Source organism: Centruroides vittatus, unplaced genomic scaffold, assembly GCF_030686945.1.
Source record: "Centruroides vittatus isolate TY-2023 unplaced genomic scaffold, ASM3068694v2 contig_345, whole genome shotgun sequence".
Lineage (NCBI taxonomy): Eukaryota > Metazoa > Arthropoda > Arachnida > Scorpiones > Buthidae > Centruroides > Centruroides vittatus.
In genome coordinates this window covers 1653020-1676951 of record NW_027122170.1, presented here as the reverse complement: position 1 = coordinate 1676951, position 23932 = coordinate 1653020, and the positions used below count along the sequence as shown (strand labels likewise).

The 23932-nt window shown below is 32.3% G+C and overlaps 1 long non-coding RNA gene across 1 annotated transcript; it reads right to left on the bottom strand.

The window, feature by feature from the left end:
- Positions 1-275: 275 nt before the first annotated feature.
- Positions 276-8360, bottom strand: LOC136974214 (uncharacterized). Its single transcript, XR_010880610.1, has 3 exons — positions 8211-8360; positions 976-1114; positions 276-743 (listed from the first exon to the last, which is right to left on the bottom strand). It is a non-coding gene; the product is annotated as an uncharacterized lncRNA (long non-coding RNA).
- Positions 8361-23932: the final 15572 nt, after the last annotated feature.

Here is a 23932-nt window from a genome sequence, read left to right as displayed (position 1 = left end):
TTCAACCACTTCTGTGTAGTCCTTGCACTAATTACAATTTGATTATGTACAGTATTTATTTTTTTGGCTGCATTTGTAGCATTCTCACCACTTAAAAATAAAAAGTATAAAACGTGTCTTTTATATTCGTCAGTTACTTCCATTTTAACGAAAATAAACAACTGAAATGTTCACAATTCTGAACAGTATTATATGAATGAAATCCAATTTAACACTTCTGTGTAAAAATTATCACATTAGACTGACATTTTTAACAGCAAAACAAGATTTTTCTCAAGGTCATAAAAATGCGCATGGACTTATGGACTGACCTGATATCAACTGCTGTTTCCAGGAGGTCAAAATGCTCATGGAATGCATCACTAAAAACTGTCCTCAGGAATGTTAAAATTTTATTTCGTGACTCAACTATATCATCATTAAAAGTCAGAAATCACAGGGTACTGACCAAAATGTTTATCAACAAAGTTTGGATCATCACAACCTAGCTATAAATCCATAAATAGCTTATCCATATCATTATCCTTTGGATTTCCATCTTCACCTCATGGAATCCCAGTGAACTTCTGATCATGTCCATAAAGGTCAACTTCCCAAAAAGACTCAAAACTGTCATCATAACCAAAGACACTTCACATCTAAAGAAACCTTTTATGAACTTGCTCTTGGCCCAAAAGGTGTGTTCTTGAGATCACGTTAAAATCCTCAGTAGATATATCAGCTATTTCTGATGGCTTTAATATCTGTAAACAAAATTAAGAAGGTCTCATAAAATTTGGTAACCACATGGAATTACTCAAGATAAGAATGAAATACATATCAGCAAAAGATTATGCAAAACAGCAGCAGAAACCAAAGCAAAAAAAAAAATTGAAGGTATGTTAGCATATGCCATCCAATGCAATTAATATATTACTCTTCAAAGCATTAAAAAAGCATCAAGATCAATGAATTATGATGTCACTCTCAGCTTACCTAGCTGGATTCAAATACATCAGTACTTTCACTTTTGATAGCAGTTCTAGGTTCACCATGATCTCCTACATCCTTGTCAACAGGTCTATCACCAATATCCATTCTTGTTAGTTTTTTGTCTTGCTCATCCATAAATTGTCTATAAAACAGATATTATCAGTGCATAAATAACTACTAAAAAATGCAATGCTGAACAGTAAAAACACTCCAAAAAAACATTAAAATTGCATTAATGCAAATATTAAAGTTTTTTCGGTGTGTTTTTAATGCATAAATAATTAATATAAAATAATAATATAGAAAATTTTACTGGGTTGATATAATAAGCATATTAAATAACTGCAAAACAAAAAGGGCCTTGCATTATGAGATAACTTTGTTGCTTTTAAAACTTTTATTTATTTATAACAATCAAGTTAGTGCTGTTGCATTGATAGCTGTAATGCTGTTTATATCCAAAATTAGTCCCCTCTAGTTGTTTTCATACTTTTCAATTCTTTAGTATATGTATGAATTCCTTCTATTGAGAAAACTGATTTAAAATCATCATGGAATTTAATATCTTTAATGGTTTTATTTGTGTATTTTGATAACAGTCTATTATCTTTTGTCTCTAAAACTAAAGCAAAAAGCATTATTTCATTTGTCCCCTCATTGTCATTAGTCTTCTCTTGCTAGCAAATTATCAATAATTTCTTCATTTCTAAAATTAGAATACAATTTTATAGACTTGACAAACCATATTTGCTGGAGTGTCACAAAAAACTAACATGTTTTGTTTGCTTATCTATAATTTTTAAAATTATCAATTCCCTCTACTACTCTTTTGAGAATATAATCCTCATTTTTCTTATGATTTATTGTAATTCTGGAATATTTGTTATAGGTAGGTTAATACCTTCAAGTTTATTATCTGATGGCATGTATCTTTTTTTATTTATCCATTTACTACATTAAGAATTTATGATAAGGAATATGGTATGGTGTGGTATGGAATATGGTAAGGCGTAGTATGGTATAGCAGCGGTTGGCAACCAGTGGTCTATGGACCACTGATGGTCTGCGAGAAAATTTGAGTGGTCCACGGAGAAATTTGGAACGTTGATCAACTGAAGGTTACGCGAAGTATTACAAAAGAAATGCAAAATGCTTAGTTGCTTTTTCTCACTCATTGGGGTTTTTTATTTGAATCTAAAACCAAATACAAAGTGACTGTTATCAATAAATAATGAACAATAAACAATACTGTGTCATTGTTGTCCTTTGTGGAAAAGTGCTAAGAACCCATAAACTTATTTCAAACAAGCAGCAATGAACTTTAGGCTTGCATTAATTTCTTATAATTAAACAAACGAGTTTCATATTAATATAGTAAAATTGAACTTTTATGATCATTATTCTACAGATTTTGTATCGTTTAAAAAAATTCACGATAGTGGTCCGCAGAATTCAAAATTGTAAGTTTAGTGGTCCATGTGATCAGAAAGATTGCTGACTGCTGAGGTATAGTATGGTAAAAAATTTTATATAAGTGAGAATTACTCCACTTAGAAGAATTCACCCAGAAGACCCCACTTAATGCTCTTGCTCACTTAATGCTGATTCAATATAATGCAATCTGCTCAAAGCTTTAAAAAAAGCTCAAAATTTATGCTGATCTTATTGCAGCATTTCATTGATTAGTATATAATGTGATTATTTACAAACACAAACCAATCAGCAAAAGGTGGCAAAAAGTGTACTTTCTTTAAATCTATGTTTGTTTCGTACAATTTTTGAAAAAATATAACATCATGGATGCCATAAGCAATGTCGACTTCACTTGGAAAGAATTAACTGATAAATGCATGAACAAAGTGTGGAAAAAGTTATGGCTGAAGGTATCCAAGAATTCTCAATGAGAAGAGCCTATCGCTGTATCGTTAGGTTGACCAAACTCAACCTAATTGATACAGCAGAACTAGGAGATGTAGACAAGCAGGATATTGAGGAGTTACAGCAGGTGTCTGGTGAGAACCTTACCAACAACGACCTTTGAGAACTGGCAGAACGAGGAATTAGTGTACAACTGGAAAATAGTGATTCTAAAAATGAAGAACCTGAAGAACTTGCTACAGATCTCTTTAGTAAAAGTTTGGTAACAATAACCAAAATCGCTGATCAAACTGTAGTGAACGATCCAGATTTTGAAAGGAGTGAAAAAGCAAAACGAGGCATTTTGGATGCAACCTTCTGCTACTGACATTTGCTTAAAAAAAAAAAAAAAGCCACAAGTGAAACTACACGACTTTATGGCAAAAAACAAGAATTTCAGAAAAGCCAGGATCTACGTCACAAAAAATAAACTTTACATTTCTGTATTCATATGTTTGTGTTATTTAGCATATTATTATGCAAATTAATGTAAAAATAACTTGAAATTAAAGTAAAATTTATTTATTTTTGGTTACAGTTCCCCTATCCCTATTTACTCTATGTTAAAATCACCTCGTTTAACGCTGTTTCATTTAGTGCTTTGTCGTCTAGGAATGCATCCCCCGCGTTAATTGGGGTCTTATTGTATCAGAAAAACCTGCCTCAAAGTATTTTATAGTTTGTTTGTTTAGTTATGGCAATGCAACACTTGGGTGATCTGCCTATGGGGATCCCTTCCAGGAGGTCTTTTTAAGGAAAACTGACTCCTATTTAGGTGTTACAGACATGGAGAAAACCCAGAAAACTCCACGTGGCCAACCCGCCAAAGTGAGGCATGAACCCATGACTGAACTCCCAGTATTCAGGGAAAGAAGACCGCTTGGCCACTGGCGAGCCATATCTTAGAGAACATAAACCATAATAAAAAAAAACTATCATGCTAGTTAAAAATCAAGATGTTAATGGTAAATTTTGCTTAAGTCTTGAAGTTAAATCTTTGAAGGACTGTCTATCTAAACTGACAAAGCCTTTGAATAGCCTTCCACCTGAAAAGCTTGAAAAACCTGAGCATTAAGCCATCAAATGACCTTTGGTCTAAGGGTGAAACCAAAAATCCAAAGCCCAAAAGTAAAATTAAATTAATAAAACTAAACCAGTTAAAACATTTAAGGAATTATTAAAAAAAAATACAAAGATATAATTTAGCATCTTCAATCTCAAGACTCAAGTACTTTTTTAGCAGCCCCATTGCTCAAGATCAGCTTTTATAGTTTTACTCAGGTTCCCTGATTATCAGGATCCATAAGAATTGCATTAAAAAGTTCTAAGCTTCTGTATCCTTTGTTACCAGGATGCAGCATGTCTTGTGACTTCAACTATCTACAGTAGCCTAGCTAAGAGGATGCAGAATGTCTTCTATTTGTTTATGACTTTCAGATTGTGAAGATGCAGTCTTTATGTTCCCATGCAAGAGTACTTGTAGAGTTCAGAATTAAGCATCATTTATCATCCTCCCAGTTTAGAGATTTTTTTCAATTCTTCAGTAAAAATATGCTTATAGCTTCTAATCATTGTTTATGGAAATACTCAATTCAATTGGAAATGCAATTCTTATAATCTTCAAAAAATTTCTTCACTCCTTTTTAATTTTTTACTCACAGAATAAGTTTTACTACTTCAGACCTCTGTTTAATAACTATACATTTTTGATCTTAATTAATCTAAAAGTTGTAACATTTTTCTTCATTCAGTTCATTTTTAAATTTTTCAGTTGCCTTCTTATCATCACTGTGAAGGGGATGATCTTTAGGATAATCAGATGTGTCAAACAAATCTAGATTTTTTTTCATAAACTCATAGAAATCAACATCTTTAAAGTTGTATATGTAAAAATCAACTCCTGGCAAGTTGTATATGTAAATAATGATGAACTCAGAAACCAAATTATGATGTTATACAAAAACCATTCCAGGGAAAAAAACATTTTTGAACCCCTTCTGGGCTCTGCATCAGGTTCTTAACCGTTCCTAGATGGATATTCGATTATGGAATGTTTAAATAAGAGTTCGATTATGAGTTCACAAAAAATTTACAGAAAACCATGTCACGCATGCGCAACGAGTCAGCCTGCCCGGACACAACGAGCGGCTAGAGTGAGTTGTGAATCAACTCCTGGCAGGCCAACGACAAAACCATCTTCTCTTTGAAATTTATGCACGAGCCGCAATATTAAATTTAAAAATGTTCATAGCTTCTAACCATTTGCGGTGTTCAGTGGGAGTCACAGTGAGGAGAAGACTGGCCTGGGAAAAGTCGGCTACTATGTCAGGATCCATTTGATCCATTGAACTTATAATCGAACTCTTATTTAAACATTCCATAATCGAATATCCATCTAGGAACGGTTAAGAACCTGATGCAGAGCCCAGAAGGAGTTTGAAAACATTCTGTCTTTTTTATGTTTTTTGTATCACACCGTAATTTGGTTCCGAGTGTGTCATTATCATTAATTCGGTGTAGTGAGTGGTTATTTATGTAAAAATCCGTTTCTTGATATACTGATTCTTGCATAACATATACAATCTTGATATTTATAACATAATTCCTCTTTACGTTATAACAGAAAATAACTGATTTTGATTGTTATAATAGAAGTTATACATTAACAACTTCAATAAATCCAATACAGCTTGTCCAATATATAATGGCTTATTAAACAATACCTCCATTTTAGTTATGAACTGCAACTAAATGCTTGCTGAATATTGTTCAAGTTGAAATATAGTTTATTTACAGCTTTATTCAGTGATGAAGAAAAAGTTAAGAATTTGATGTTTTGTTGCTTTTTAACCAATTGCATGGATTTGCCAAACATTGAATTTGATATTAATTTCCAAAAATCCTATGTAAATTGGTATTTGATCTCATTTATGATTTGTTCTTCCACATTCACACAGTTGTTCACAATTCACTGCCTTTTTGCATCGTTTACATGTTTTTCTCATATTTGTTCTTAAAATTATAAAAATCAGCTAAAGTTTTGAATTCTAAACAAATGAAACAGCATGCCTTTGGTTCTAAGCCTGAAAGACTGCATGTTTGTGCTATTTCCATTTATATGTATATATGTTAGGTTTTATTTAAAAGTCCTTAATATTTTAAGTGTACAGCTTTGCTGTTTAGAAACTAAAGGGTTTAAATGTGCCTTTGCCCTTGAAACCGACAGAATTAAATCACCATTATTTGACCAATTAAATTTTTATTAACTCTAGCTATGCTATTATTACATTGTCTTCATATTCTTTGAATTGCTTACAAAATGGCATATCGCTATCCAAACTTCTCCTACTGATGATTATTCTTGGCTTCTGATTAGGTTATAATAGTCAAAAAAAAAAAATGATGTATTGGACAAGTCATGTCTACAGGGAAGATTTCAAAAACTAAAAATTGAAGTTTTCATATTATTTGAAAATATTTTTCCTTTTTTCTCAGCTTCTAATCAAGATACAAAATTAATTTTTATACCAATTTTTTATTTCCAGTTCAAACACTGTAAATGACCAATAAGAGTCAAGCTGAATAAAGTTTCTGAGTAATCTTTTGTGAATTTGTGGTTATCTTATCTGCTACAATTCTGGTGTGTGATTCAGAACCGTGCCGTCTTCCCTCAGTAACTGCAGATGAAGATAATGGCAAGTGTGTTTTATTCAATAGACGAATTTAATTCCAATATTTATCATTTTATCTCAGAACATAGAAATAATAAATTATGGAAATTAAATGAAGGTGATGTTGAAGAAATATACAAGTCAAATCATATGCTGCTTATCCCAGATGCCAAGAAATTAAATTTGAATATACAAGTATTAATTCTAAATTAATAATGAGAGGTGACAATATGTTACGACTATTGATTTTAATATTTTGGATCTCGGGCTGCAAAATCTGATTTAATTATTCTTACAAACTATTAAGACAAAAGAACAGTGAGCTTCAAGACTTATTACAAAATGAGTACGAATCTGCTCAATGGTATCAAACCCGATAACATGTTATCACATCTAAACATGAACCTGCAGGGTCACTCTTTAAGGGGTTGTTGGATAGGCTTTTACAAGATGTTCAATATAATGTGTCAATAGAGAATATGACCCCAACTAACACTGAAGATCTGGAACTACTCTTTGATCCTAGAGATGAAAAATGGAAGACCGACAGTCAACAATTCAAAGAAGTGACATCCCTTTTTAATACTAAAATCAACAATATTAACATCAATACTTGTTTCCTATCATACCAATACAGTGAGATTTTAACAAAAATATTTATTTGCTTTGAACTAAAATCAAAGCAACAAAACACTTAAGCAAAATGGTTAGAGCGCCTCAGAAAAAAACAGCTTAGGTTTGGGCTTTCACCAAATAAGAAAATACAGTTTAATATATAAAACTGCGAGAGGGTTTACATGTATTTTAAAATGTAGTTGACCATTTTGTGACCCATATCAAAACTAAGTGATAGAAAAATCACCCTCAACAAATATCCCAAATACAAACATTTCATTCTTAAATATCACACGAGGCTTTGTTACGTGGTTCTCCTCGTAATAGGTTACGGCGTTTCATTTTTAAACTTTGTATCGATTAGAACCGAGAGGAAAACGTTTCGATAAAAGTGTAATACATTAATATCGATACTAAACACAATTACTCCACTCGACTTCCTAATATTGAGATTATTAAAAGGTAAAGACACTACACATTCTAAAGTTGCTAATAACTGTCAATGAATTTTTTTAAAAAGCCACAAGAAGCAAAGCTGTTTAAAGTCCTGTAATTATCTACTCAGCTTATAGAGAAGAATGTTTTTTTTTTTCCTTAGCAAAGTTCATAATAAACAGGTTCCGAAATCTAAAGCTTTTAATTATTTTTGAGCTTTTAAAAACCTATCGTGTCATTTCAGCTTCAAAAGTCAGTCGTAGCATCGTTATCGCTACAAGATTCCATTGTACAACAATTACAAGTCACGTAACAGAAAAATCAACTGCTGCTTTCCGACCTATTCGCTGCTTTTGTCGATAAGAAATTCGCGTAAAATATGTTTTTAAGTAAAAACGTTAACTTTTATAACCCAGCATTAACATTTATTCGACAAACTAATCAATTACAAGGCCTCGTGCAAATAGGCCTATTTTTTCAGCTTGACGATGCTTGTAAATGGCTAATCGCGAGTAAATTCTCTTATAACCGGGCCGATTTATTATGACTATAGATTAAACCCGACAGTGCACACGTTAAACGTAGAAAAAGAACACTTACCAAAACTTTCACTGACGTCGCCAACTCTCCGCTAAAGATGCGTTGCACGACTTTCCCCTGGGACTCACAGATGGCGCTTCGATTCTGCAACTGGTCAATATTTTTGATCGGCGGTTTTCTGCTTTTTTAACGAAAGTATTTTTTTAAGCAAAAAACCGTCGGTTTTCCAGGAATTGCCACTTCTACAACACGCAGCGGTTCATTCACAAAAGTTGTTTTTCATTAATTTTTAATCTCCCCATCCCGAGAGCGCAAAAAAAAAATAGTCGTTTTTTTTCGTAATGGAGACGGTGTTTGTGAGCGTTTTTATGGCGTCAAACCACTTTTTTGAGGTGGTTTTTCATTGATTTTTCGACTGTTGTTCTTGCCTGCGCTAGAAATAGTAGTAAATATTTTATCTCAAAATAGTGATTGGGAGATGGCGTTTTCTTAGTTTTCGTGCAATTTTTTCAGGTATGTGCACCTCACAGTTTAAGGTGTTAGGTGATTTTACTGTCTCTCAACCGAAGTTCGATAAAACTAACACTTTACTATCTACTTACAGACAACTTCCACAATAGAACGTTTGTGTTCTGCTATCGAACACATTACATACTAGCGTAAATGCAATTTCTAGTCTGCGAAAACAGTGCTACATCAAACTATCAATATGATCGCAAGTGAACTCAATAGGTTTTTGAATTGTGAAAACAATTCCTCCTATTGCAAGTCGGTAACTTTAGTTAATAGCGAAGTTGAAGCATTCGGTGCCGCTTTCCTGTAAGCCTAGAAGTTTGACAATGGCATTTGGAATGTCGAGCATGATTCCACTGACTTTCCAAACGTCATTGTCAAACTTCTAGGCTTACGGGAAAGCGGCGCCGAACGTCCGACGTACACGTTTTTGCATTTAAAATTTCGGCCTGAACCTTGCTAATGTGACATTTCAATTGTGCATCATAAATTTTGTGTCTACGATGTAAAAATAACTGATTCGGTAGAAACAACAACACTAATAAATTTACACCTTATAAATCGGCAAACACTAATTCACATTCGCTAGCATTTTCGATCGTATTCAATGATCGTCTTTGGAGTGCTTAACGGTAATTGAATGCATTTAAATAAAACGGAACGTCAAGAATCAAACCTACAAAGCTTGAGTAATGTTTTAGAAAATCAAACAGTATTTAAAATTATATACCGTATTTTACGGACTATAAGACGCACTTTTTTCTTCGAAAAATTGCCTCCAAAATTCAGGTGTCTTATAGTCCGTAGCGTCTTATAGGTGTTTTTTAAAAAAATTGCTTAAAAATTAAGGTGCGTCTTATAGTCCATAAAATACGGTATATATATAACATTTAAGTTAAAAAAGGCAGATGTGCTTGGATTAGCGATATTAATCAACATAAAATGAAATGATATAACATATATAAATAAAATTACAATCTAAATATGATTCTGATTTGTAGGGAACTCGAGCCATGATCTCCACACTTGCGAGATCATTGTTCGTTGTCGTTCATTTTTTTTGTCTTCGCATCTAATAATTGAAATAATAATAATACAAAAAAAAAACACACTTTCACACATACCTGTATGTAAACAGAATATGTAAAGAAACTTTTTATTATAAACAAAACCCGTTAAAATTCAACAGATAACGTATATTAGTATAATAATAATTTTCTGTGCAGTCTGAATCCATTTTCACAAAACAAAGTTTATGTTTGTTTCTTTATTACAGATGCTAAAAATATTAACTTTACAAGAAATAATAGCTGTGGTTAGTTCTCGATTGAGGCTTAGCATAGGAACGAGTCAAAGAAGAATTTATGTAAACATTGTGGAAATCTGATCCTACATGGGCAAATATTCAGCTTATTGTCACTAAATTTCAACACAGAAAATGTTATGGATGACAAATGTTTGGGCAGACTATTGGTATTTTCAGACATTGTGCAAAAGATTCAAGAGGCCATTGAATAAAATAGGCCCAGAATCATTTACATTATGATTGAGATGTACAGTACATGCTTTTAATTTTATTTATCTCTGTATTTATTTTTATTTTACAGTAGTGCCTCATATAATGTACTTAATCCGTTTCAGGTGCATGTCCATTAAGTGAAAAGTCCGTTATACAAAATGCATTTTTCCATAGAAATACATGTTAAAACATCTAATTCATTCCACAGCATAAAATAACCGTACTGTACCATTAAAAAAAATGAAAATGGAGCAGTCACCAATTACGCCAGTAGTCAGATGTTGTGAGGAGGAGATGAAGGAACACTTTCTTCACACATTCATACAGACACACTTTTTACACATTGCAGCAGGTCTCTTTTTATTGTTTTTTAATCAGAGTCAGATTCAGGAGAGGCTACCAGGGCTTGCAGGGTCAACTCCTCTTGTTCCATTCTTTGTTTTTTTGGCAGCAGGCTTCTTGAAAAACATGTCCAAGGTCTGTTTCTCTCGCTTCTACAACACCTGTCAGAAATGACAGGCAAGGGTGTCATTGTAGAGATCATTGATCCTGTTGGCCTCAGCTGTGTTTGTATAGTGAGTGTTGGTAACTCCTGAACCTCTCCCCATTTGACAAGGAAGTCCTTGATGGCAGCAGTTAAAATTGGTTGATTGGATTGCGCCTCCTCCTTGTCAGATGAAGCTTCCCTTTGAGCTTCATCATGTTTGGGCCAGAAGTGCTTGGAGCTCTTCAGTTGTCAGCTCTTCTTGGTGTTCTTCAATGAGCTCCTCCACATCCACCTCCAATTCCAACTCTTGGGCCGTCGAGATGATCTCCTGCACCACTCCTGTATCTTCAGCTGGTTCTTCCTGGGTCCATTCAGGAACAAGTCTCTTCCAGGCTGAATTGAGGGTCTTATGTGTGATTTCTCCCCAGGCCTTCTGGATGAATCTGATTGCCACAAGAACATCAAACTTCTCTTTCTAGAACTTTTGGACAGTCATGTCTCCACAAAGCTGACACCTTCATGAAGAGAGCTCTGGTGTACAGTTTTCTGAAGTTGGCAATGACTTGCTGATCCATTGGCTGAAGGATGGCAGTGGTGTTTGCTGGCAGATACTGCACCTTGATGAAAGGATAGCTTTCTTCCAGGATCTCCTCCAGGTCATTTGGGTGACCAGGAGCATTATCCAGTATCAGCAGGGCTTTGAGCGGCAGCTCTTTGTCCAGCAGGTATTTCTTTACAGCAGGAGCAAAGGTTTCCAGGATCCATTCCTTGAAGACAAGCTAGGTCACCCAGGCTTTTTGGTTAGACTTCCAATGGACAAGCAGGTTGGACTTGACAATGTGCTTCTTCTTGAAAACCCTGGGATTTTCAGAATGGTAAACCAGCAGGGGTTTGATCTTCAGGTCTCTGCTAGCATTGACTGCAAACAGGAGTGTCAGCCTGTCCTTCATGGGCTTGTGTCCAGGCAAAGTCTTTTCCTCCTTGGTAATGAAGGTCCTGTTGGGCATCTTCTTCCAGAAAAGACCAGTTTTGTCAGCATTAAAAACAAGTTTTTAATGCTGACAAAACTGTTGTGGACAGTATCCTTCATTCTTGAGAAATTGTTGAAAATCAACAGAGAACTTCTCTGCTTCTTCCTTCTCATTACTGCCAGCCTCACCATGCATGGTGACGCTGTGGATTCCACACCTTTTCTTGAACCTAAAAAACCATCCCCTACTGGCTTTAAACTCCTCTTCTTCATTCCCACTGTTGCTGCTTGTTCCAAGAGTGTTTTTCTTCAACTCGTCATAGATGAGTTTGGGTGTTTGACATAATTTCTTGGGTAGAGATATCACCTCTCACCTGCCTGTCATTGATCCAAATCATCAACCACCTTTTCATTTCTCCATTTCGTCATGGAGTGAAGACCTACGCTTCACATGGAAGATCTTGGAGACTCCCTTGGCAACCTTGGCTGACTTGATGGCGTCTTTCTTGCTTAAAATGGTCTTGCTGAGACCAAACTCTTTGACAAGGTCATACTGTTTTACCCCACTTTCACTCCTTCTGATGATTTCTTGCTTTGTTTCAATTGAAATCACCTTTCTGTTCTTTTTTAGAAGCCATGATTTGCACAACACTTGAATAAATAAATGTAAATACCCTGCACTGAGGTATGTACAGTACATAATAAACAAGGGAGCAAGCTTAATCCCAACGGGAGCTCTGTACATCAGATGGCAAAGGAGCTCAACTGTCAGAGCTACTCGTAAAGAAAAAAAAAACAGCTTACTCTTCTGCAGCTATCAAGAAGCTATTCTGGGAAGCCAAGAAGGGGAAAACATCTAAAAATAGTAGATTGTCATTAGCAATGGCAAAAGAGTGGGAACATCATTTGCACTTGTTCGCAGAAAGTTCATTGTTCGCCTGACGTAACTGCCAAACGGAAAATCTGCCATTCACAGCCAGTCTGTTGCTCAAGTCACGTAACGGCCAAACAGAAAGTCCATTGTTCACAGTGTCAGTTATTCGAGGCGTACGTTATATGAGACACCACTGTACTTTATTTGATTTTATTTATTTCTATTTCTCCTACCTCAAATCTGTACTTTTTAAATTTAAAACAATTTTATTTATTTATTCCATAAGCTGAAGATGTCCAGACAAATGGTCAAAAACATTTCTGATTAAATAATCTGTTTGGTTAACCTGAATTTTAACAGCTGTTTATTATTATCAATATTATAATGGTGCCAAATTTTGTTGACATTCATGATTACTTTTATTCTTATGACAATTTTCTAATTTAATAGTATATTATAAAACTATAAACATTAAATTTCATAAAATATATTTAGAAAATGTAGCATTGTTACTTAACAGATATTTAATGCTAACAAGTCTTTTCAAATGATAAAACAACAATACATACTTTCTCTGATGTAAAGACAACTTTTAATAATTTACTGTTGATTAGAAAAAATATATATAAACAGATAGCTTTATGAATACAATGTAAGTTTATCAAAATAATACAAAGTAATAAGTACTGTATTTACTTGCATATAAGACGAGGGTTTTATTCATTTTTCACTGCTAAAAAAAACCTAGGTCATCCTATATGTGCGAGCTAAAAATTCTTTGCGTTTTTGCAAATAATTCTGTGAACTGTGTATTTGCATTTTTTCCAGATGCTCACCCTCTGATGTTTAAAAACAGAAGTATTTTATCTGGGTTGTTTAAATTGTTCTTGTGTATTGTCAGGAGTAACGATGAATAGCAATAGGAAGAGCAAAGCTTTTGAACTGAATTCCAAATTGAAATTCCAAGATCACATGGGAGCCTGATATAGGTTTTAACCCATTCTCGCGTGAAAACAGATGATTATTTGGAATTCAGAATTCGGAGGAACTCATAAGTGTAATTGAGGAGTCTTTAATGAGAGATCATATTCTTAAAATCTAAATATTTTCTTTCTGATGAAGTAGTATTGAAAATTTGACTGAAATTTATGATGATATGAGATAAATGTAGTAACTATGCTGCAGTGTGTTCAAACAAATTTAGCAAATAGCTTTATAAATTCAAATTAAATATTTCAAATTATATTTTAGAGCTTTTCTTGCAATAACTCTTATATTTTGAAAATATTAATTTTTGTAAGGTAAAATACCTTACAATGCTTAAATAAATTAAGTTTTCAAAAAGTAAACTTCAACAAAATTAAAACAGCCAGCATTTATCACAAATATGGTAAAAATGCAAGGGTGATTTTTTCCAAGCTCAAATGGTCCATAAAACAAAGACAAGTGTAAATAACAAAATGAATTTATTACCAAAAGTTAGATACAGACATAGTTACTTTTCAACATAATCACCAAGAAGATTGAGGCATTTGTCATATCTGTGCACGAGCTTTTCCATCTCCTTGTCATAGAATGTTGTCACCAATGACTCAAGATGAGCCTTAACGTTGTTTTGAAGATCATCATTAGTCTCAAACCTCTACCCTCCTAGCCACTTTTTATGTTCAGGAAAGAGGTGAAAGTCACTCGGTGCTAAATCGGGGCTATACGCAGAGTGTTTAAAGGTGGTGAAGACTTCCACCCAGCTTGAAACTTTTTAATGTGTGAAGACTTCCACTTCTTTTCTGAACTGAAAACGTGGCTAGCAGAGCAGAGTTTCAAAATTAATGACGATCTTCATCTCAATTTACTAGTGGCAACATTCTATGACAAGGGGATGAAAAAGCTTGTGCACAGTATGACAAATGCCTCAATCTTCACAGTGATTATGTTGAAAAGTAACCATGTTTGTACCTAACTTTTGATAATAAATTAATTTTATTTACATTTGTCTTTTTTATGGACCATCGGAGCTTGAAAAAAACAGCCTATGTAATTTACATCTGTAAAAATTGTGCCAAAAAATTGCAATTTATTATCATTAATATATATATATATATAGTTAATGTTGATTTATTGCAATTGATTGCAAACCACACCCCAGAAGTCCAAATCATTTGCTTTTTCTTCATTTGTTCAGCATAGGAAGAGTGGACATCACAATAGTCAGTTCTTTGGCCATTTTCATCTCTCTGACCACATTCACACACTTGACCAATTCTCCTGTGATACTTTGCTCACTATCTAATATACTGTTAGATATTTAATTGTATCCACCCTTCTTTTTCAGATGTTTAATTGTTTATAAGTTTTATAGATTGTATTTATGTTCTCCCTGTTGTTATTTTTATTGTTTATTTCCTTCTTTTTATAAAATGTTTTTCCTGTCTACATTTTAAAATTTTTTAATTCTTACATGTTTTCAACTGAATGAGTAATAGTGTTCTTGTTTATAGAAATATTTTCACATTTGAATTTTCTCTCAACTGTTCAAAAGAACTCTACAAGCATTCTAAAATCCAAAATCAACAATGAAATAGATAACTTGTAAAATCAAAACCATTCACACTTTTTCAGCAAATGGGGTTAATGAATGAATATACAAACATTTTTAGTTTATTTTATAAGCCTGAAGCAGGTTTATAAAATAAACTAAATATGCAGAAATATACAAATATTTTTGTATATTTTTGTATATTTGTTCATTAAACCCCATTTACTGGAAAAGGGTAAAAGATTTTTAATTTACAAACTACAGATGATGTTTGAATTCTCTAATTTGAATTTCCTAAGAATCTGATGATGGGATGAAGGTGTTCCAAAAAGCATTTTAATCAAAATTTTGATTCCTCTGTTCAGTTTAGTAATTGCATATTTTTAGGTTTTACTTCCATGAAGTCAATGTATTCAGAAACCGATCAAAATTAGTATTGATATTAACTGAATAATAATAATAAAAAAATACAAAAAATTAAAATTTCCTATGTTATAACAGATTGGCCATAAAAGTATGTTCACAATATCTGTAAATCAAAGATAAAATTTTAATACAAAAAAATGGCAATAAATTATAAAAGTATCATTAATACAAATTTTTCATATAGTGCAATGTAGAATAAAAGAAATGATTTTTACAAAACTGAAAAATTAAAATTTATTATTTAGATTAAATCACCTACACTATTTTCAATCAAAACAATCAAATAATTACATTACTTCTTTTCATTCAACCATATAACCGTAATAATAAGATAGTTCTATTAAAGCTGGAGCCAGCTAAGAATATATCACACCTTCCATACCTTTTCCAGCAATCAACACTTTATTAAAACAAATGTTTTCAGCCACTTTTAGAGGCCTGCCTTAGCTTCCAAATCAATACAATTTAAACTTTCAAATTGAGAAATGTAACAAATTAACCTGGTATAAACAAACTATATTGGTTTAAAACCTGAGACAGGCTCTAAAAGTGGCCGAAAATGTTCATTTTAATAGCGTTGGTTGCTGGAAAATGATAAGATGATTATCTAGTTATATATAAACCAAACATAATTAATACAACAACTGAATTTACAAGATTTCATAATAATTTCAGATAATTTGCTATCATTTGTGCCTGTTGTTTATTATAATTGCCATGGCATACGTATGTTTACTGCCAAAATTGCAAGTATGTTTATATTAATGATTCAATAACTGACTAATTATTGGCAGTATAGTAGGCCTTATCCACAGTTTAGTTATCTGCAGTAAACAACATTCAAAAATATTAAAAGGAAAATTCCAGAAATAAGCAAAACTTTAAAATGCATATTGTTCTGAATAGCATGATAAAATCTTGTCCAGTCCTACTCTATCCTACTCAGATTTTGAATCATCCCTTTGTCCAGCATATTCGTACTGTATACGCAACTTATCTGCTAGTCACTTAACAGCCATTTCGGTTATCAGATTAATTGTTGCTATATCATAGTGCTCATGTTCAAGTAACCTTATTTTTACTTAATAATGGCACCAAACCACTAAAATAGTGATGCTGATAATTCAGATCTGTCCAAGAGAATCCATAAAGCACTTCTTTAAGTGAAAGGTGAAAACTAAATAAGGAAGGAAAAAACACTCATATGCTAAGGCCACATTCACATAGCTTTAATTACAATAAAATGTTATAATTGTTCTATTTTATTATTAATTATTGTTGTTACTGTACCTAATTAATAAATTAAATTTTATCACAGATACTTATATATACTATATTTTATCCAACATATAAGGTTCAGTACTATCTGCAGTTTTAAGCATCCACTGAGGAGTCTTGGAATCTATCTCCTGCAGAAAAGGGAGTAACTGTAGTTATTATTGATAATTGATAGATAAATAACAAAACTATAGTGTAATTTCACTATAATGTAAATATAAACATATTACTTTTAATGGCATAATACAAAAAATAAATAAAATAAAGGTAAAAAGTTGCATTCCTGATGATGAGTTGTTGAGCTTGAAAGTACAGTTTATTTTCTGTATTTATTACTCATTAAAAGCAATATTTTCTTATTTACATAAATAATGTTTAAATGAAATAGATAAACCTCATTTTCAAAATAATTTTGTAAACAGTTTTGGTTTCATTCTCTAACACAAAAATTTTCAAGAAATATAATACAAGAAATACTGAAAATAAATCTCATTATTGTTCTACTGAATGCAAATTTGTATATATTGTAGATTGTATTATAACTATTTTAAATCTAGTATTGATGACTCATGAATGAGTTTAAAGCATTAGTATTACTAAATAAATAGTTAACTTCTATAGAAAAAGTGGCTGTTTGCTAATTTAATACTGCTTCTAAGGATGAGTTGTCTTTTCTCAACATAAACTGACAATAAATCTAATTATTGTAAAAATCCTTACACATGCAACAATGATTGATTAATTTTTAAATAGGCTAGTTATTTTAGTATTTAAAAGTTTTATAAATGAAATATCAGGAATAAATAAGCAATATTAATTTAATTAAAAAACAGTACTACTGTAGATACCTTAGCAGTAAATGATTACATCTTAAACATTTTTAATCCATAATAAATCATCATAAGAATTAAACATATTACAAAAATTTGAACAGAAAAGTCAATCTTATTTTCTTTGAAGAATATCTTTGGTACTGTCCAATTGCCACTGGAACAATTGTCATGTTTAATGGTACTAATATTAGCCAAATACAGTGGAATCTCATTTTAACAGATTGCTTGAGCTGCCGAAAATCATCTATTGTTCTGAGATTCTGTTATATCGCAAAAAATGAATTTCCCACCCACCCAAAAAAATATCTATTTAACTCTCTGTAAATAAGAAATACCTGTACTTGAAGTTATTCAGTCTCTTGAGATCTCTATTCTATAGAAACACATATGTTACAAGACAGTATATTATGCCACATGTATGTATGACAAAGCTGACAAAAACTGTATATACTATAAGCACAAAAAGAGAAATTATATATGCTCATTAGCCCTTCACTTGACTTTGATTTGTTGAAAAAACTTGTCTATCCTGGTTGTTTTGATGTTGCTTTTCTGCCTATTGAATAAACAACTGCTCAATATTACCAGTGTCATGTACAGCCTGTTTATTTCTGTGAAACTCATCGGGAAAGTCTTCATAATTTGGAAATAATCAACATCCTTGCTAAATTTCAGCACTGCACTTGGATCAGTGTCAAAATGTTCACTAAGTGCTCCTTCTCAATCCTTCAGCCTGTTGACTCTTTGTATAATTCTTCAATTATACAAAGACAATTATACAAAGACAAAATATGTACAATTATTCAATTGTACATATCCCAGATGTAATAAGTGCGTCATCAAACTCTAAAAGTTCCAAAATACTAACCAAACATTGAAAAAAATGCAGAGTTTACAAAAGATGGGACTAGGAAAAAATCCATTTTTCTGAGTTACTGATCTGCTAAAAGGAGATAAAATTACATTAATTTGGTGGAACTTGGTAAAAAATCTGTCATTCCACAAACTGTTAAAACAAGATTCTACTGTATCTGTAGTAAAATTATATTTGGGCTACAAGTAATTATTAAAAGATCAAATAATGTAATATGACTTAAGAGTAATTAATTAGGCTACTAACTGTCTACCTTTAGACCAAATTATGTTATTTGATCAGTTGATAAATAGCTTAATCATAGTCTGAATGCAATCTGACTTGTAATGTTTGAATAATAAAAAACTCAGACTTTGGTTATTTCAATAATGCTAATATTGTATTCTATTCTAGATATTAAAATTAATTAAACCATTTAGAATCAGATTAAAATAATTTAAGTAAATGAAGCTTCTAAAAATAATTTATATATTTTATAACAAAAAGTAAAAATTTAATTGGTATTTTGAGGGCAAATTGATAAAAAAATATTTAAATATTAAAAGTCATATTTTAAGTCAAAGTGTTAATAAAAAAGAAACAGTAAAATATACATTTCAAAAAAGATCTCATGATTAAATTTTTATAATATCAAATAAAAATACATTTAAAGTATATAAATATTAACAATATATCAAACAGCTTATGTTTATATCAGATAAGTTAAAACAGGTGACTCCATCTTTTGACAAATTTAGCAATTCATTATCGAGGTACAGCTTAAAGTAGCAATTATCATCAATTATTATTTCCATATTAAAAAAACTTTTACATTTTATTAGAATATTAATTATCAATGATGTATACTAAGAAATCATAAAAATAATTGTGTAAAAAAATAATTAAAAGAAAACTTTATAAATTTACTGCATAGATGATGGGAAACTGAATTTTTGCTTGTATAAATAATTATCTTAATATTTTTAATTTTAAATTAATTAATTTAAAAAAAATAGATTACTTTTGAGAACAAATTAACTGTGCTATAACAATTGATTTTGAGATTTTTTTAAATTAATGTTTAAAATATTAATTCTTACTTAAAATATCATCTTTTGCTCTCAATATACATTATAATCAAAAACAATATATTTCATAAATTAATTTTATGAAATTTGTTTTGTTATTCTTTCATTTTACAATTTTTGTTATAGTTTTATTTTTAAAATTCTATATATATTCTCTTAATCATATATAGTAGAACCTCGCTTAACGAGCATAATACGTTCCAGAGTTTTACTCGTAATGCGAAACACTCCTTAAGCGAAACAATTTTTCCCATAGAAATTAATTAAAATATGACAATGCATTCCATGCCGAAAAAATGTTTGAATGTTTTATGTGTAACATTTATTCAAAAAAAAAACTACAGTATACACTGTAAGGAGCATGAATCATCATCATCCTTTCTTCTAGTGCAGAATGAACCATCCTGGAATGAGAATTCAAATTGAAGAAACAAAAAAAAAAAATCACAGCTAATATGTTTGATAAACACTCCAAACGATACGACAAATTCTTGGATTATGTAAAGGCTATAGTTAAATATTAGAAATTAATTAATTTGACTAGAGGTAGGCAGTTATGTTTCCATCTCGTATTAAATTTAATAATTATAAATAGTTAATTTTTAATTCAGACATTTCTAAAATTTAATTTGGAATCGGTCATTAAATTTAATGACCTAAGAATTTGGCATATCGTTTGGCGTGTTGATTATATAACGGGCTTTGGTTGTTGATGTTTATAAGTAATATGTGTGAACACAAGTTTGGAAAAATATGTTATCACGAGCGACACTAAGCTGCTAGCAGAACGTGCTAAACACAGACTGATGTAGCATTCCGCATGCGCACAATTCGGGACTTCCTCTCTCCCCATCACTTGTTATGCAAAACACTGATCGTTAAGCTCATTAAGCGAGGCAAATTTTTACAATTTGTTTTACTCGCTATGCGAAATACTCGTGTGAGGTGCTCGTTAAGCAAGGTTCCACTGTACTAACAGTACACTTCAATTTCCTCTTTTTAATTTTAACTTAAGTAAAAAATATAATATTCTAGAGTAATACAAATAATTCTGAATTATTAACACTATGTATTCATTTGCAAAAATTTTTATGCATTAAATAATGTTACTTTTTAATTATTTTTGATAATTTATTCACTAGTTTAATTCACAAATATTGAAAAATGTTTTACTGATTTCCAATTTACACAAAATCAATATAATCTTTGAAATTCTTCATCTGAATAAAGATTATTCAAATAAAAATTTCAATTCATCTTCAGAACCGTAACATTAATTTCTGAGGACTAATCAGAAGTCAATATGAAATATTGACATCCAATTCATTCTCAGAAGTTATTTATTTACTGACATTTATGAAAAAATTGTGATATTTTATTGACATTTGGAAAAACATCAAACACCATATACTATATAAAGAGAATTCTATAAATTAATCTATTCAGAAACATTTATTTTCACATTAAAAGATTTGCGGAAGAATTGAGGTATATATACAGTACAATCTTGATAATTTGACATATTTAGGACTAGAACAGTGTCAGATTAAGGAGTTTGCCAGATTATTGAAAGTAATTCAATGAATGGTAAAAAATTCAATGGTTTAATCACTCGAAAAAAAATTATTTGTTTATTTGCATGATATTAGTATATTGTACTAATTGAAAACACATATAAAATAACTTTGCATAAAGGTTAATCCCTCTTGTACTGGTAACTTAATATAATCAACTCACAGCAACCTTTGATTATCCAGTACTATATTTAATTGAAACAAACGTTTCGACCATTTACTCGGTCTTCTTCAGGTTATACAGTCGAGATTCGAATAACCATTGTGTGTATAAAACTTTAGAACATTTTTGGAACTTTTCAATTTTGCACACACATTACCATGGCAGCAGACATGTCACTGACAAATGTAGCACGTATGGCACAAAATATAGAATATAAATATTCCATACACTAACAAAGGAATATAAAATTATTCTATACATAAACCAAGTGGATGGAAAAGTACATTAAATAGAGCTGTGGGGGTATTCCCCTTCATAACAGAATCTTCAAGCTTGAGAAAATGTTAATCGCATCTTTGGAATTGATGCAGTTAGTGCGTAACCCTGCTTTGTATATTTCCAGAGTTTCCAGCAATCGTAAGTGTTCCATTCGATGGAAGAGTCGTATCAATTCTGCGTTTTGCAGGTCCGTTCTTATTCCAGGGGTCAAGGCATAAGTGGATAGGGAAGTAATGTCCCTGCTGTGATCGATGTCATATTTGTGTTCACGTAGGCGTTTGTCAGAGAACGTTTCGTGGAACCAATATACACAAGCTCTCTTTGAAATCTGTCGTCCCATAACGGTACAGAATACACCCCTGGAGCCAATCTTTTATCTATGTTGTCCTTGCCATTGCGCAGGAGGTCGTATACAGTACTCGCCTCTTGTAAGCAATCTTTTTGTTGGCATATGTTGCAATTTCCCTGTAAACAGAATTGAGGTGATGGTTATATTCAACAACCGCTAGAGAGTGAGTGTTATTTGAGTTGTTAGTGCTTGTGTTAGTGTTGTCATTATGATATACTTGTGTAGAATAGGCATATGCAAGGTTATAAATTAATCTTCAACCATACCCGTGCCATGTGGCTATGTTCTGGATGTGCCGTAATTCAGATAAGGTGTCTTCTGTTTTGGAGTGGTGCATATATGCTCTTTTGGTTAGGGCCCGGAAGACAGCAACCTTGTACGAGTAGGGGTCATCTGAAACGGCCAGGATGAATAATGGAGTGTAGCATGGCTTGTAATGGACCTTAGTTGATATCCTGCCACCATCCAACTGCATATTAATATCCAAGAAGTTCGCATTCAAATTGCTTATTTGGTCCAACTTGATGCAGAGGCCATAGGAGTTATTATTCATTGCATCAATGAAATTGTTTATATTAGGTTTAGTTTTCCATAAAATAAAGATGTCGTCAACATACTTTTTATATATAAGGATGTTTGAAATAAATAGGGGTATGATTCTTTGCTCAAGTTGTCTAATCACTAACTCACATAAATCACCCAAAAGTGGTCCGCCCATAGGGACACCACGTTTCTGGAGGTAAGTTTTGTTGTTAAAACAGAAAAAGGAAGTGTAGCAGAGAATGTGGGCCAGTTCCAATACATGTTCATGGTGCATTCCATGAGAAGCTAGTAAGAGATCCCTAATTGCGCAAAAGCATGGCTGGATTTTTATAGAAGGGTATAATGAAACAAAATCAAGAACAGTGATACATGCCTGCTCTGTAATATTAAGTGGTCTCAAAACTTCTAATAACTCCACTGGGTTCCTGACTATCCATGGATAATTATTCAAGGTGTGACCTATATGCTTATGTATAGCCTTGTCTAACTCTCTAGTGAGGGACCTTGCCTTGTCAAGGACTGGTCTCAATGAAGGTGTATCCTTGTGAATTTTGGCAAACACAAATAGCCTGGGAATATCAGGGGAAGACACCACTGCCCTGCTTATGTTCAACTCTCCGGCCAATGGAGTTTGTGTAAGCTTTTTCACACGTGCTTGTAGTTTGTTGACAAATCCATCATCGATGGGTCGCACTCCGTGTCGTTGATGTATGTTTGTATCATGCAGATGTAAGTTTCCTTCTTCAGTAACACTCTTGCTCTTGTCTGCTTTGAGAACAATTACGTTATGATCCTTTAACAATTTTTTGGATTTGGAAATTTGTTTCCACAAACTATCCACTTGTCTCTGGTTATTAGTAGCTTGTATCTTGAAGACAGATTTCCTACGTGAAACCAGTTTACGATCAAACAATATCTAAAATCCTGGACGTTGTCGGAGACAATCCTGTAGTGTTTATACTAGACGAAACAACGGATTCCACAAAACGGTACATGCTGAACGTTGTTGTTGCACCACTGACTGGATTCTAATATTCAAAATGTACCAACTTGAAAATATGAACTCAACTACAGTGTCCCAAACTTTCAATGATGTTTACATCAAGTTGTGGCCAAATGGTATCCAGGACGAAAAGGTTTGGCTTGTCATTACAGATCAAGCATCTTACATGTTTTCAGCATTCTCAAATTTGAAGTGCATCTACAACAACCTAAAGCATGTGACTTGTCTTACACTGAGTATGTGAACGTATTCATGAATGAATATAGCAAGGCCAACGACTTCATTTCAAAATGAAAATGGTTCTTCTCAAGTGCCCAAGTCAGGAACGCTTGTACCAAGACGTAACTGGACTGCCATTACCATCCAGTCCAGTGGTCATCCGTTAGGAGTCTTGAATAAACAGTGTGGTATTCTACTGCGAAGACTTTGAGAAAATCAATGCTTTTATCAACAAACTTCCTCCTGGCATTTCTGCTACTGAAACTGGTTGCTGA